Source organism: Choloepus didactylus, chromosome X (genome assembly GCF_015220235.1).
Source record: "Choloepus didactylus isolate mChoDid1 chromosome X, mChoDid1.pri, whole genome shotgun sequence".
NCBI lineage: Eukaryota > Metazoa > Chordata > Mammalia > Pilosa > Megalonychidae > Choloepus > Choloepus didactylus.
In genome coordinates this window covers 65,382,288-65,395,659 of record NC_051334.1, presented here as the reverse complement: position 1 = coordinate 65,395,659, position 13,372 = coordinate 65,382,288, and the positions used below count along the sequence as shown (strand labels likewise).

Below are 13,372 nucleotides of genomic sequence, written 5' to 3'. Positions count from 1 at the left end.
AACATTGAATAACAATGGCAACAGTGGGCATACTTATCTTGTTCCTGATCTTTTAGGGAAAACATTCAGTCTTTCCCCATTGAGTATGATGTTGTCTGTGAGTTTTTCACATATTCCCTTTATCATATTGAGGAAGTTTCCTCCTATTCCTACCGTTTGACATGTTTTCATCTAGAAAGGATGGTGAATTTTGTCAAATGTCTTTTCTGACTCAATTGTGTTAATCATGAGGTTTTTCTTCTTTAATTTATTGATTTTCTTATATCAAACCACCCTTTCATATCTGGACTAAAACTCACTTGGTCATGGTGTATAATTCTTTTAATGTGCTGCTGGATTTGATTTGCAGGTATTTTGTTAAAGATTTTTGCATCCATATTCATGAAACTGATTGGTCAGTAATTTTTTCTTGCAGTATCTTTGCCTGTGTTTGGTATTAGGGTGATGTTGGCATCACTGAATGAATTTGTTAGCTTTTCCTCCTCTTCAATTTTTTGAAGAGTTTGAGTAGGATTGGTATTAACTCTTTCTTGAATGCTTGGTTGAATTCACATGTGAAGCCAACTGGTCCTGGACTTTTCTTTTTTGAGAGTTTTTTGATGAATGATTCAATCTGTTTATTTGTGATTGGCTTACTGTTGTCATCTATTTCTTCTCATATCAGTGTTGGTTGTTCATGCTTTTCCAGGGAGTTGTCAATTTCATCTATGTTGTCCAGCTTATTGGCATATAGCTGCTCATAGTATCCTCTCATTATCTCCTTTATTTATGTGGGGTCAGCACTGTAGTTATGTTCCCTTTCCCATTTCTGATTTTATTTATTTGCATCCTCTCTCTCTTTTTTTTGTCAGCCTAGCTAAAGGTCCATCAATTTTATTGATTTTCTCAAAGAACCAACTTCTTATTTTTTTATTCTATTGTTTTCATGTTGTCAATTTCATTTACTTCTGCTCTAATTTTTTTATTTCTTTCCTTCTGTTTGCTTTGGGTTTACCTTGCAGGTATTTCTCTACTGCCTCCAGGTTAACAGTTAATTTCCTGATTTTTGCTGTTTCTTCTTTTTAAGTATAGGCATTTAGGGTAAAAAATTTCACTTTAAACACTGTCATTGCTGCATCCCATCAGTTTGTTTTTATTTCTTTTTTATTTACCTTCAATTTTGATATATTGTATTTTCATTCTCATTTGCCTCAAGATATTTACTGATTTCTCTGTTAATATCTTGACCCACTGGTTGTTTAACAGTGTGTTGTTTATGGTACAGAGAGTTGACAACAGAGTGGAATATGAGAAAAATTTTCCTATTGTGACTGTGGACCATAATTAATAGGAATACATTACTAGTACCATACAAATATAAGGGACAAATAATTAAGGGCTGAAAAGAGCTATGGGGCATTCTTGGTCATGATAATTGTTTAAAATAGACAGAGATTGTACAACTTAGTGATGATAATGTGAGCTATTGATTGATTATCATGGCTAGAACATATGCTATGTGAAATTAGGAACCCCCTACTTTACAAGTTAAGCCCTCAACCTTGATGCTTGTTATTCTGAAACTTAGGGTTGTAAAGAGAGGCTAAGCACAGCTATGATTATGCCTAGGATTCACCTCCAGAGAACCTCTTTTGTTGCTCAAATGTGGACTTTGTCTCTCTAAGCCAAACTCTTCAAATAAATTCATTACCAACCCCCTGGCATGGGACAGGACTCCCAAGGTGAGTGAGTCTCCCTGGCAACATGGAGCACAGATTAGGAAAAGAACCTGAATCCAGAGGGGCTGAGAATGCCTTCATGACCAAAAGGGGGAAAAAGAGGAAAAGAAAGGCAACAAAATAAGCTTTCAGTGGCTAAGAAGAGATTTCAAATAGAGTCAAGAGGCTGTGCTGGAGGTTACTCCTAGGCAAGCTTCAGTTAGATATCCCAAATAGCCACAGTATGATCAGCCCAAGTCAACAGTAGTCCTGAAATCCCTAAAGAATATGTAGGTCCCTATCTGAGACTTTATAAAAATTTCACTCTCTAACCTGGCTATCTGGTATGCATAGACTAATCAGTCAAAATCTGATTTTAAATCCTTCAGAGGACATTATGTATAAAGAAATACTTTTTAGTTTTGATTTGAGGCATTCTCATTCTCAAAAAAATATTTAACATGAAAAACTATTGGCTCAATTTAGAATTTCTACATGGCTTAAAATTGGTCTAAATACTTTTTTCATAAAGAATTCTAAACTGACCTTCCTTAGTATACCAAGTCATGGTGAGGGATTTGTGCTAAGTGACCTCTTTCTTTGCAAGGCCTACAGCATGCATCTGGCAAAACTACTAGCTGGAATTACTGGTGCAATGTGCTAATGTGAAAAAAATTCTCTCTCTGTGATGCTAACTGGCTTGTTCAAGTTTTGAAACTGTGAACCTGGTTCATTAGCACCATACTTTACCCAAATAAAATAATTAATCAAATACCCATTGATGTGGGATGAGGGGCACAAGGTGGGGTGAAAGGGAGACTGAGGGCAATAGTTATATACATCAACAAGATACCATGGTATGCAATGAAAATGTAACTTGTCTGTTAATATACTGCATTTGAGGCTTGAAAATAATTGATCACAGATATTAAACAAAACTTCACCCAACTTTTTTACAATATATGAACACCTACAAATGTAGAGCTCTTTGATTGACCAAAATTTGAATACAAGTGGACGTTCATCAAACATAGGTTTATCAGTGAGCTAGAAGAAACAGATAACATACAATTTATAAGTAGTAGCCTACAAAAAATGTGGAGATTAGGTAAAAATTAAGTGAGATTTTTCATAATTGTTTCCAGTTTCCATTTTCTCTTTAGAGAGCCCAAACACAGGCCTCTGGAAGACCAACTTAATACATGTAAGAAATGGCATCTGATACCATATAGATGTATCTTTCCTTCAAAGGACAGACTGATCATAAATATTATCTCAGACATTCATTTTCATAATGTTTTCTGAGACATCGACTCCTCTGAAGCATTGTAAAGGAAGTCTGTTGTAAAGGAAGTCTTCTAGGAAAAAGGCACTTTGTTGTCAAAGTTGGATTTAATTACATGAAGTTGAAGTCAGTATTCACTTCTGTATTTATGAATACAGAGCAGATGCCAGTTTAGAGAATGTAGCCAATAACATTATAAACAAACCAAACAGCAGCATTAACTATATTCTCTGCAAAACAGTAAGTAATTTGGGACATTTCTCCAAAAACCAGCATAGTTCCAAGTTCAACAGTAAAAAGAAAAAAAAAAGCCAACAGCAGATGCTACTTTAGAGCTCAAGACACTGTTTTCAACAGAATTTCATGTCTACAGTTTGGTTCTCTGTTTTGGAGCATGAATTGGTTTTCAGATGAAAAACCTGGGGTGGTGGATGGAGGGGTTGGGGTTGGGGAAGGAGGACACTCAGGGCAGAAAACACTGGGGAGTAACAAGAGGTGCATTACTCTGGTCAGGCAACTGAGTGAGGAGGTAGTTATTCTGAGAACTTCTCAAATCAAGAATATTGTACTGATCTACTAAGAGTTGGGGAAGTAGCAGGATTTTCTCTGTGAGACTGAAGATAGCAACAGGAATACTTCTCCTCCAGGGAAGTCAGGACCAGGTGTTGGTGCAGCTTGAAAGTGGCTCTTTTCTGATGATAGAACTATATAAGTATTTTATTACATCACCATGCATTGTAACCCCATAAAACCTTGAGTCCCATAATCACTGCTGTTAAGTTTTTTCATTTGGTATTGATGTATTTCTCTTACCAGGGTGTATAAGGCATCTTCAACACTCTGTCTGGTCTTGGCTGAGGTTTCAATGAATGGAATCCTGTAACTCTTGGCCAGTACAAGGACTTGTTTTGTGTCACCTGTCCTTGTGGGAAAATCACACTTATTTCCTACCAGCACCACAGATACATCATCTGAATCTTTAACTTGCTTAATCTGCTCCCTGTAGAGGTAATTATCTGCAAATGACTTGCTATTATTGATGGCAAACAGACAAAGGAAGCCTTTGCCTGTCCTCATGTATTGGTCTCTCATGGCACTGTACTCCTCTTGTCCAGCTGTATCCAGTATATCCAACAGTTAGGTTTCACCTTCTATAACCATCTGTTTTTGGTAAGAATCCTCTATGGTGGGATCATACTCATCTACAAAGTGGTTCTGGAGTAGCTGGATTGTCAGTGCACTTTTCCCAACACCACTTGCTCCAACCACCACCAGTTTTTACTCAGTCATTTCACAGCAGCAATAATCTGAAGCTCTGCTGCCTCTGTTTCAGACAGATTCAGGTTTACAACCAGGAAAAATGCTGGAGACCCCAGAACCACCATGAACAGCCCCCATCAGGGAGCCTCCTTCTTCCTTTTTAATGTATGCATTTAGAGCTATACATTTGTCTCACAGTACCACCTTCACTGTATCTCATAGATTTTGATAAGTTGTGTTCTCATTTTCTTTCATCTTCAGATATTTACCAATTTCTCTTGCAATTTCTTCTTTGACCCACTGATTAAGAGTGTCTTGTTTAAACTCCATATATTTGTGACAGTTCTGGTTCTTTGGTGGTCATTGACTTCCACCTTCATTCCATTATTGTCAGAGAATGTGCTTTGAATAATTTCAATCTTATAACATTTATTGTGTCTTGTTTTGTGCCCCAACATATGATCTATCCTGGAGAACATTCCATGAGTGCTGTAGAAGAATGTATATCCTGGTATTTGGGGGTGCAAAAATCAATATATATGTATTAGGTATAATTCATTTATCACATTGTTTATGTTCTCATTTTCCTTATTGGTCCTCTGTCTAGTTGTTCTATCTATAGTATAGAGTGATATATTGCAGTCTATCATTATTATTGTAGAAAAAATCAGTTTTGCCAATTTTTTTCTCATGTACTTTTGCCTCCTTGATTGGGTGCATAAACATTTATGATTGCCATTTCTTCCTGGTGAATTGTCCCTTTTATCAATATATAGTGTCCTTTTTTATCTCTAATGACATCTTTGCATATAAGGTCTTTGCATATAAAGTCTATTTAGTCTGACATTAGTATAGCTACCCCTGCTTTCTTTTGCTGCAGCTTGTGTGGAATACTTTTTCCCATCCTTTCACTTTCAATGTCTTTGTGTTGCTGGGTCTAAGATGAGTCTCTTGATGGATCATACTTTTTAATCCATTCTTCCAGTCTGTATCTTTTAACTGGGGAGTTAATCTGTTCACATTCAAAGTTATTACTGTAAATGCATTTCTTGAACCAACCGTCTAATACTTTGGTTTTTCTTTGTCAGATCTATGTTTCCTCCCTCTATTTTCCCTTTAAGTTACTCTTACCAATACTCTTCAGTTCTTTGCCCTACTCCAGATCTCTCTCTCTCCTTTCTTTTTATTCAGCCAACAGAACTTCCTTTAGTATTTCTTGCAGGGTAGTTCTCTTGTTAACAAATTCTCTCAGCATTTGTTTGTGAAAATTTTAAACTCTCCCTCACTTTTTTTAAATGTAATTTTATTGAAATATATTCACATACCATACAATCATCCAAAATGTACAGCAGTTGTTCAGTTTCATCATATAGCTGTGTATTCAACACCAATTTTTTGAACATTTTCATCACTCCAAAAACAAAAAATCAAAATGAAAATAAGAATAAAAATAAAAGTAAAAGAGAACACTTAAAGCATCCCATACCTCCCTCCCCATTTACTTTCTTTAATTGAAGCATATTCACTTAACATAAATCACCCAGAATGTAAAGCAATTATTCACAGTATCATCACATAATTATGCATTCTTCACCATAGTCTGTTTTTGAACATCTACATTACTTCAAAAAATAAAAATAAGAGTCAAAATAAAAGTTGAAAGAACATTCAAAATGTCCCACATCCCCCTCCTCCATATTACTCATTTACTTTTTGTCCCCATTTTTTCTACTCATTTGTCTATACATTGGGTACAGGGAGTGTGAGCCATAAGGTTTTCACAATCACTTGTTCACACCATATAAGCTATATAGCTATATGCTCACCTTCAAGAATTGATACTGGATTGCAATTTCATGATTTCAGATATTTCCTTCTAACTATTCTAATAAACTAAAAACTAAAAAGGGATATCTATATGATGCATTAGAGTCACCTCCAGAATGACCTTTTGACTCCATTTGAAATCTCTCAGCCATTGAAATTTTATTTTGTTTCAATTCTCCTCCCCCTTTTGGTTCAAAAGCCTTTCTCAGTTGCATCATGAGGGTCTAGGTTCATTCCTAGAAATCATGTACTACATTTCCAGGGAGATTTATTCCCCTGGGAGTCATGTCCCTTGTAGGGGGGAGGGCAGTGAGTTTACCTACTGAGTTGGCTTAGAAAGAGAGGCCACATCTGAGCAACAAAGGAGGCCCTCTGGGGGTGACACCTAGGCACAAATATGAGTAGAATTAGCCTTTCCTTTTTAGTATCAAGTTTGTAAGGGCAAGCCCCAAGATCAAGGGCTCAACCTACCAAGCTGGTGGTCCCCAATGCTTGTGAGAATATCAGGAATTCCCCAGCTGGGGACGTTTTATATTTCCATATTTCTGCACAGTCCCTCAAGGGGGCTTTGTAAATATTTTTTATTCTCTGCCCAAAGTACTCTGGATTATATTGGGGCTTCATGTTAACCTCTACAAACAACAAAGTCTCACTCCCTATTAAAGTTTCCATGCAATTAAGGCATTTGAGTAAAATGACCATGTAAGTCAAATTGTATATTGTGCTACAGAAAATAAAGATTTCACACCATATAACCATCTCTTCCCTTGGTCCCACACAGAAGTCAAAGTTCCAAAATGCAGTTGGTATCATCCTGTACCCTTTAGTCAGATCTACTCCAATCTCATCCAAGTCCATTTCATTCACATCTCCATTTGAAGTCTGATCTCTTTTTCAGCCTCTCTAGTAGTTGATTCATGGGGCAATGGTGACATTCACAGCTGCTGAACCCTGGCCCTGAGTCTCAGGTTCCACACAGGTACCTGAAGCTCTGGGGACTGACCCCATCACACACAAACAGCTCAGAATCTCAAAAATTTAGTAATAACTGTTATAACTCATGAATAAATGTGACTGCTGTAGGAGCTTACAATCTAGGAGCCTCCACACAAGCCTTTCCCTTATAGCCCATGATCCCAGATTCAATTCTCAGAGTTTACACACTGTTATTAGTCCATATTAGTGAGGCTTTATAATGTTTGTCCTTTCAAGTCTTGTTTACTTCACTCAACCTACTGTCCTCATGGCACATTCACCTCACTGCATAACTCACAACTTCATCTTTTCTTGCTACTCCCTCATGCAAAAACATTCTTATATTTGTACATTTAATCACACTTGTTGACCACTCTAAGTTTCATTAATTTATACAGTCCCTGTCTTTATCTTCTATCTTTCCTTATGGTGTCATACAGGCCCCTAACCTTCCTGTTTCAGCCATATTTACAGTCATATTTTTCAGTGTACTTACAATATTGTGCTACCATCACAGTGTACTGTGCTATCCATTTCTAGATCTACACAGTCAATCCTCTAGAACATTCTATACTCCTCCAACATCAAATGTCCAATCTCTTCCCTCTTTCTATCTCCTGATAGCTTCATTTCTACACTCTTCTCCAAAATGCTCTGTCCTGTCTTTTCCTATTTGTCTTGTCTGTAGCACTCCCTTTAGTATTACCTGTAGAGGAGGTCTCCTGTTCACAAACTCCCTCAGTGTCTGTTTATCTGTAAATATTTTAAACTCTCCCTCATTTTTTAAGTTTTTCCAGGTATAAGATTCTTGGTTGGCAGTTTTTGTCTTTCAGTATCTTACATATGTCATACCACTGCCTTCTTGCCTCCATGGTTTCTGTTGAGAGATCCACACTTAGTATTATCAAGCTTCCCTTGTATGTGATGGATTGCTTTCCTCTTGCTGCTTTCAGAATTTTCTCTTTGTATCTGGCATTTGAAAATATGATTAGTAAGTGTCTTTGAGTAGGTCTATTTGGATCATTTCTGTTTCGGGTATGCCATGGCTCTTGGACCTTGTAATTTTATGTCTTTCATGAGTTGGGAAATTTTCACTGATTATGCTCTATTATTCCTTCTGCTACTTATCCCTTCTCTTCTCCTTCTGGGACACCTATAACATGTATATTCATGCACTTCATGTTGTCTTTCATTTCCCTGAGATCCTGCTCATATTTTTCCATTCTTTTTCCTATCTGTTCTTTTGTTTGCAGGATTTGAGATGTCCTGTCCTCCATCTCATTGATCTTTTCTTCTACCTGTCTAAGACTGCTGTTGTTTGTCTCTATTATGTTTTTCATCTCTTCTATTGTGACTTTCATTCCCATAAGTTCTGCCACTTGTTTATTCAAGCTTAAAAATTCTTCCTTATGATCACCCAGTGTCTTCTTTACATCCTTTATCTCCTTTGTCACATTCTCTCTCACCTCATTGATTCAATTTAAAAGATTTGTTTGAACATCTGTAATTAGTTGTTTCAACTTGTGAATCTTGGTTGAAATGTTATTTTCTTCCTTTGACTGCGTCATATCTTCCCATTTCCTGATTGGCTCATGATTTTCTGATGTCTTGGCATGTGGTTTTCTTGATTGGTTTATTCTGGAGGATGTTTTCTCTCTTTTGCATAAGGTTTTCTTGTTAGTTAACTCTGATCTCTATCTTTTATTTGTTTCTCTCCCTGGCCAGTTGTCAAATTGGCTCTGACCCCTAGACTTCTCCCCAAAATCAGGCACTCACTGTGGCCTGCCACAGGGATGGGAAGTAGACACTGGGCACCCTGGCAAGTTCCTGCGTGTGGTGATACAAATCTGCTGGCTCCAATTGGAGCTCTGTTTTCCACCAACCAGCAAGACCTGGGTTTTATTTGGGTCCCTGCTTTAATAGTTGGGTCTTCCCGATTTTTCAGCCAAAACAGGCTGGGTTTCCATATAGGGCATATAGACCTGCTTCTGTGTTCCTAAGAAAGGGTTGTCCAGAAGATGGCACTGTTCAGTAATTTAATCACCCTCAGAGGCTGGTCTGCCTCAGAGCTCAGCCACTAACTTCTGCTTCTTTCAAGGATGGGGGAAGGGCTTTGGGACCCAGGGCTGGAAATTCATCTCTGTCTGTGTTTTCTCAGTCTCTTTGTCCCTCATTGATCTTGGCCTTGAAATGTCCTCCCCTGTCCACTTTCAAACAGTGACAGTATTTTTCACTGCTGTGTGATTTTAAAATCTATTGCCCCTGTGGGAGGGGTCCTGTCTGTCACTTCTGTGCCTTTCCTACACAGAGACCAAGTGAGGGGGAGGGGAGATGACTGGCTAGTCTGGGACAGAAAATTCCTACCTTATATTTCTTCTCTTTCTTCAATTCAGCATTTGCAGGGTTTTGCTCCTGTCTATGTCCTCCTCCAGAGTTTTAAACAATTCAGATTTGTCACTTTTTTCTTTGACTCTCTGTAGAGAAGTTTTCAGTATCTGTTTATGTCACCATGTTGATGATGTCACCCCTCTCCCTCACTTTTGAAGGACTTCTTTGTTGGATAAAGTATTCTTGGCTGGCAACTTTTCTCTTTCAGAATCTTAAATATGTCACTCCACTGCATTCTTGCATCCATGGTGCCCATTGAGTAGTCAGTACTTAGTCTTACATAGTTTCCCTTGTATGTGGTGAATTGCTTTTCTCACTGCTTTCAGGAGTTTGTCCTTCTCTTCAGCATTTGACCATCTGATTAGTATATATCTTGGAGTGGGTTTACTTGCATTTATTCTATTTGGAGTTTGTTGGGCATCTTTGATTTGCATATTTATGTCATTTAGAAGGATTGGGAAGTTTTCCCTGACTATGTCCTCAAATACTTTTCCTAGCCCTTTATTCTCTTCCCCTTCTTGTACACCATTGATTCTTATATTTTTGTGCCTCATGTTGCCCATAATTTCTCTGAGATCCATCTCAAATTTTTCAATTTTTTCACCATTTGTTATTGCTTGTGCTTGCATTCAATTTCTTTGTCCTCTAGTTCACTTTTTCTTTCTTCTGCCTCTTCAGATCTCTGTTGTGTGCCTCTAATTTGTTCAACAGCATCTTCTATTTCCATAAGATCTGTTATTTTTTAATTTACTATTTCAAATTCTTCCTTATGCTCTTCTAGAGTCTTCCTGATGTCCTTCATGTCTTTAGCCAACTCATTGAAGTAGTTTTGGATATTTGTGTGTACTTCTTTGATTAATTGCTTCAAGTTCTATGTCTCCTCCACCTTTTTCATTTGCTCATTTGGCTTGCCATATCTTCTAGTTTCGTCATGTGCTTTATGATTTTCTGTTTTTCACCTCTGGGCCTTTGTTTATCTTGATGCAGTTGTTTTGGTATATGTAGGATTATTTTAACATTCATATATATATATATATATATATATATATATATATATATATATATATAATTTAGCAGAACTACAGCTTGGTGGAGTGCACTTTCCCTGACTTTCCAGCAGCTGGCACCCTTGATCCACCTCTTACTCTCAAGCCATTCTCCCCCAACTTTGTCTGTGTACTATGCTGGGTCCAAACCATGTGGAAATCCAATCAATGCACCGGTTCTCCATGTGCACTGGGGACTGCCAGCTCTGTGGGTGGGATGCAGGCCCTGCAAATTTCTGCAGGATGTTCACTACTGAGTACAGTGGGTCCAGAAGTTCCTGGGGCAGTAAGTGGACAACTTGGGCTGTGGAGCTGTGTGTCTCATGCTCCATCTCAAATGCACTGCTGTCCCTGTCTGGCATGCACCCATGAGCCTCTAGGGTTGGAGTGGGCCTCCTGGCACTTCCATGTGGTACCCCTGCCTCTTGGCTGTGCTCACCATGGGCATCCATGGATGAAGTGTGAGTGCAGTCACCACAGACAGCTGAATCCCAAGTTCCCTCATGGGAGCTCTCAGCCACAAGGCTGTGAAGGGTTATCTCTCCAGCCACCTGCTAAGATGGGTGCATGGGTCATGAAAAGCTGTATACTCTTATAGTCCTTTTCATTTCAGCAGGTTTTCATTATTTGACTCCTTTCTTTTTTTAGTTTGTTAATCTTGCTAAAAGTTTTTTCAATTTTATTGATCTTTCCAAAGAATCAACTTTTGGATTTTTTGATTCTCTATATTGCTTTTTGATTTCTATTTCATTTATGTTCACTCTTAACATTGTTATTTACTTCCCTTTGCTTGTTTTGGGGTTAGTTTGCTCTTCATTTTCTAGTTCTTCCAGTTTTGAAGTTAAGAATTTAGAGCTTTAAATTTCCCTCTCAACACTGACTTTGATGAATCCCATACGTTTTGATATTTTTTCATTTTCATTCACCTCAGAATATTTCCTAATTTCACTTCTGATTTCATCTTTAACACATTGGTTCTTTAAGAGTGTGTTGTTTAATTTCCACACAGTTGTGAATTTTCCACTTTTCCCCCTTTTATTGATTTTTAGCTCCATTCCTTCATGGTCAGAGGTATATACTATATTGTTCCAAAATTTTTGAATTCATTGAGACTTGTTTTGTGACCAAACATTGGTCTCTTGTAGAATGACCCATGTGTACTCAAGAAGAATGTGTATTCTGTTTTTGTTGGGTGCCTTGTTCCACATGTTTATGTCTAGTTAGTTTAGTGTATCATTCAAGTCCTATAATTTCAGATTAATCTTCCTATAAGATGTTCTAGCCATTTTTGAAAGTTGTGTGTTAAAGTCTCCTATTATTAATGGAGAACCATTATTTTCTTCCTTCCAATCTGTCAGTATTTGCTTCATATATTTTGGGACTCTGTGGTTAGGTGCATATATATTTGTAATTGTTATATCTTCCTGTTGAGTTTTCCCTTTATCAGTATATAATGGACTTGTTTGCTACTCATAACTTTTTTACTTAAAGTCTATTTTATTTGATATCAGTATAGCCATCTCAACCTCTTTTTGTTATCACTTGCATGGTACATATTTTTTCCATACTTTCACCCAATACCTTCTGACTGGAAAATTGAATCCATTTACATTGAAAATCACTACCAATAATGCAGGACTTTCTTCTGCCATTTTGCTATTTAACCTTTGTAAGTCTTATACATTTTTTGTCCCTCAATTCTGTTAAAGCCTACTTTAATATTTATTTGCTTTTCTGTGTTGTACCATCATTATTGGGTGCCTTGTCACTTCTATCTGGATATATTTTTCATCTATGTACCTTGTGGTTCCCATTGGGTTAAAACTTAACATCCCAAATGTATAGCAATCATATGTAGTTTGATACCAACTTAGTTTCAATAGCAAGCACATATACTTTATCTATACCCATCTGTCCCCTCACCATTTTTTGTATTTGCTACCACTTACATCTTTGTACATTGTATGTTTAAACACCTGGATTTGTCATTATTCTTATACATTTTAGCACCTCTAGGAAGTTGAAAGTGGAGTTACATATCAAACAATAAAATACAATACTGACATTTATAATTACCCAGATGTTTACCTGCACCTTTAGTCTGGTAAATTGTCCTTTCCTTTAGTCTGAAGAGCTTCCTTTACATTGCTAGCAGCGTCAGTCTATTGGTGATAAACTCCCACATATTTTGTTTATCTGAGACTGTGTTAATCTCTCCTTCATTTCTGAAAAAGAGTCTTGCTGGATATGAAATTCTTGGCTGACAGTCATTTTCCTACAGCACTTTAAGTATTTTAACCTTCAGAGATTTCTCCCCATCCTTTGCATTTGATAATGTGATCAATATATTATGGGGTGTATTTTTCATGTTTGTCCTGTTTGGTGTTCTCTGACTTCTTGGATGTACATATTCACATCTTTTGCTAAGTATGGGAAGTTCTCTGCATTATTTCTTTGACTATTCCTTCTGTCCCTTTCTTTCTTCTTCTGGGACTCTGATAACACACATAATGGTGCACTTGATGGTGTCAAATAGTTGTTTTAGGCTTTTTTCACTTTTAATATTTATTTGTCCTTTCTGTACCTCACCCTGCCTCATTTCAAGGGTCTTGTCTTCAAGTTCACTGATTCTTTCTTCTGCAAGTTCCAATTTGCTTTTGAAACCCCCCTGGGCATTTTTCATTTCTGTTACTGTGGTCTTCAACTTCAGTAGTCCTGTTTGGTTCCTTTTTAAAATTTTATCTATTATAAAATTTTATCTCTTTACTGAGTTTCTCATATCCATCATTCATTAATTTTTTGATATATTTTTATTTTTTCTCTGTACTTTCTTTCATCTCTGTGAACATTTTTAAGATCACTTTTAAAGCCTCCATTTGGTATGTTCACATTCT

At 37.1% G+C, this 13,372-nt stretch overlaps 1 pseudogene; it reads right to left on the bottom strand.

Moving 5' to 3' along the window:
• Positions 1-3,702: 3,702 nt before the first annotated feature.
• LOC119523415 lies at positions 3,703-4,272 on the bottom strand (annotated as a pseudogene).
• Between the last annotated feature and the right edge of the window lie 9,100 nt (positions 4,273-13,372).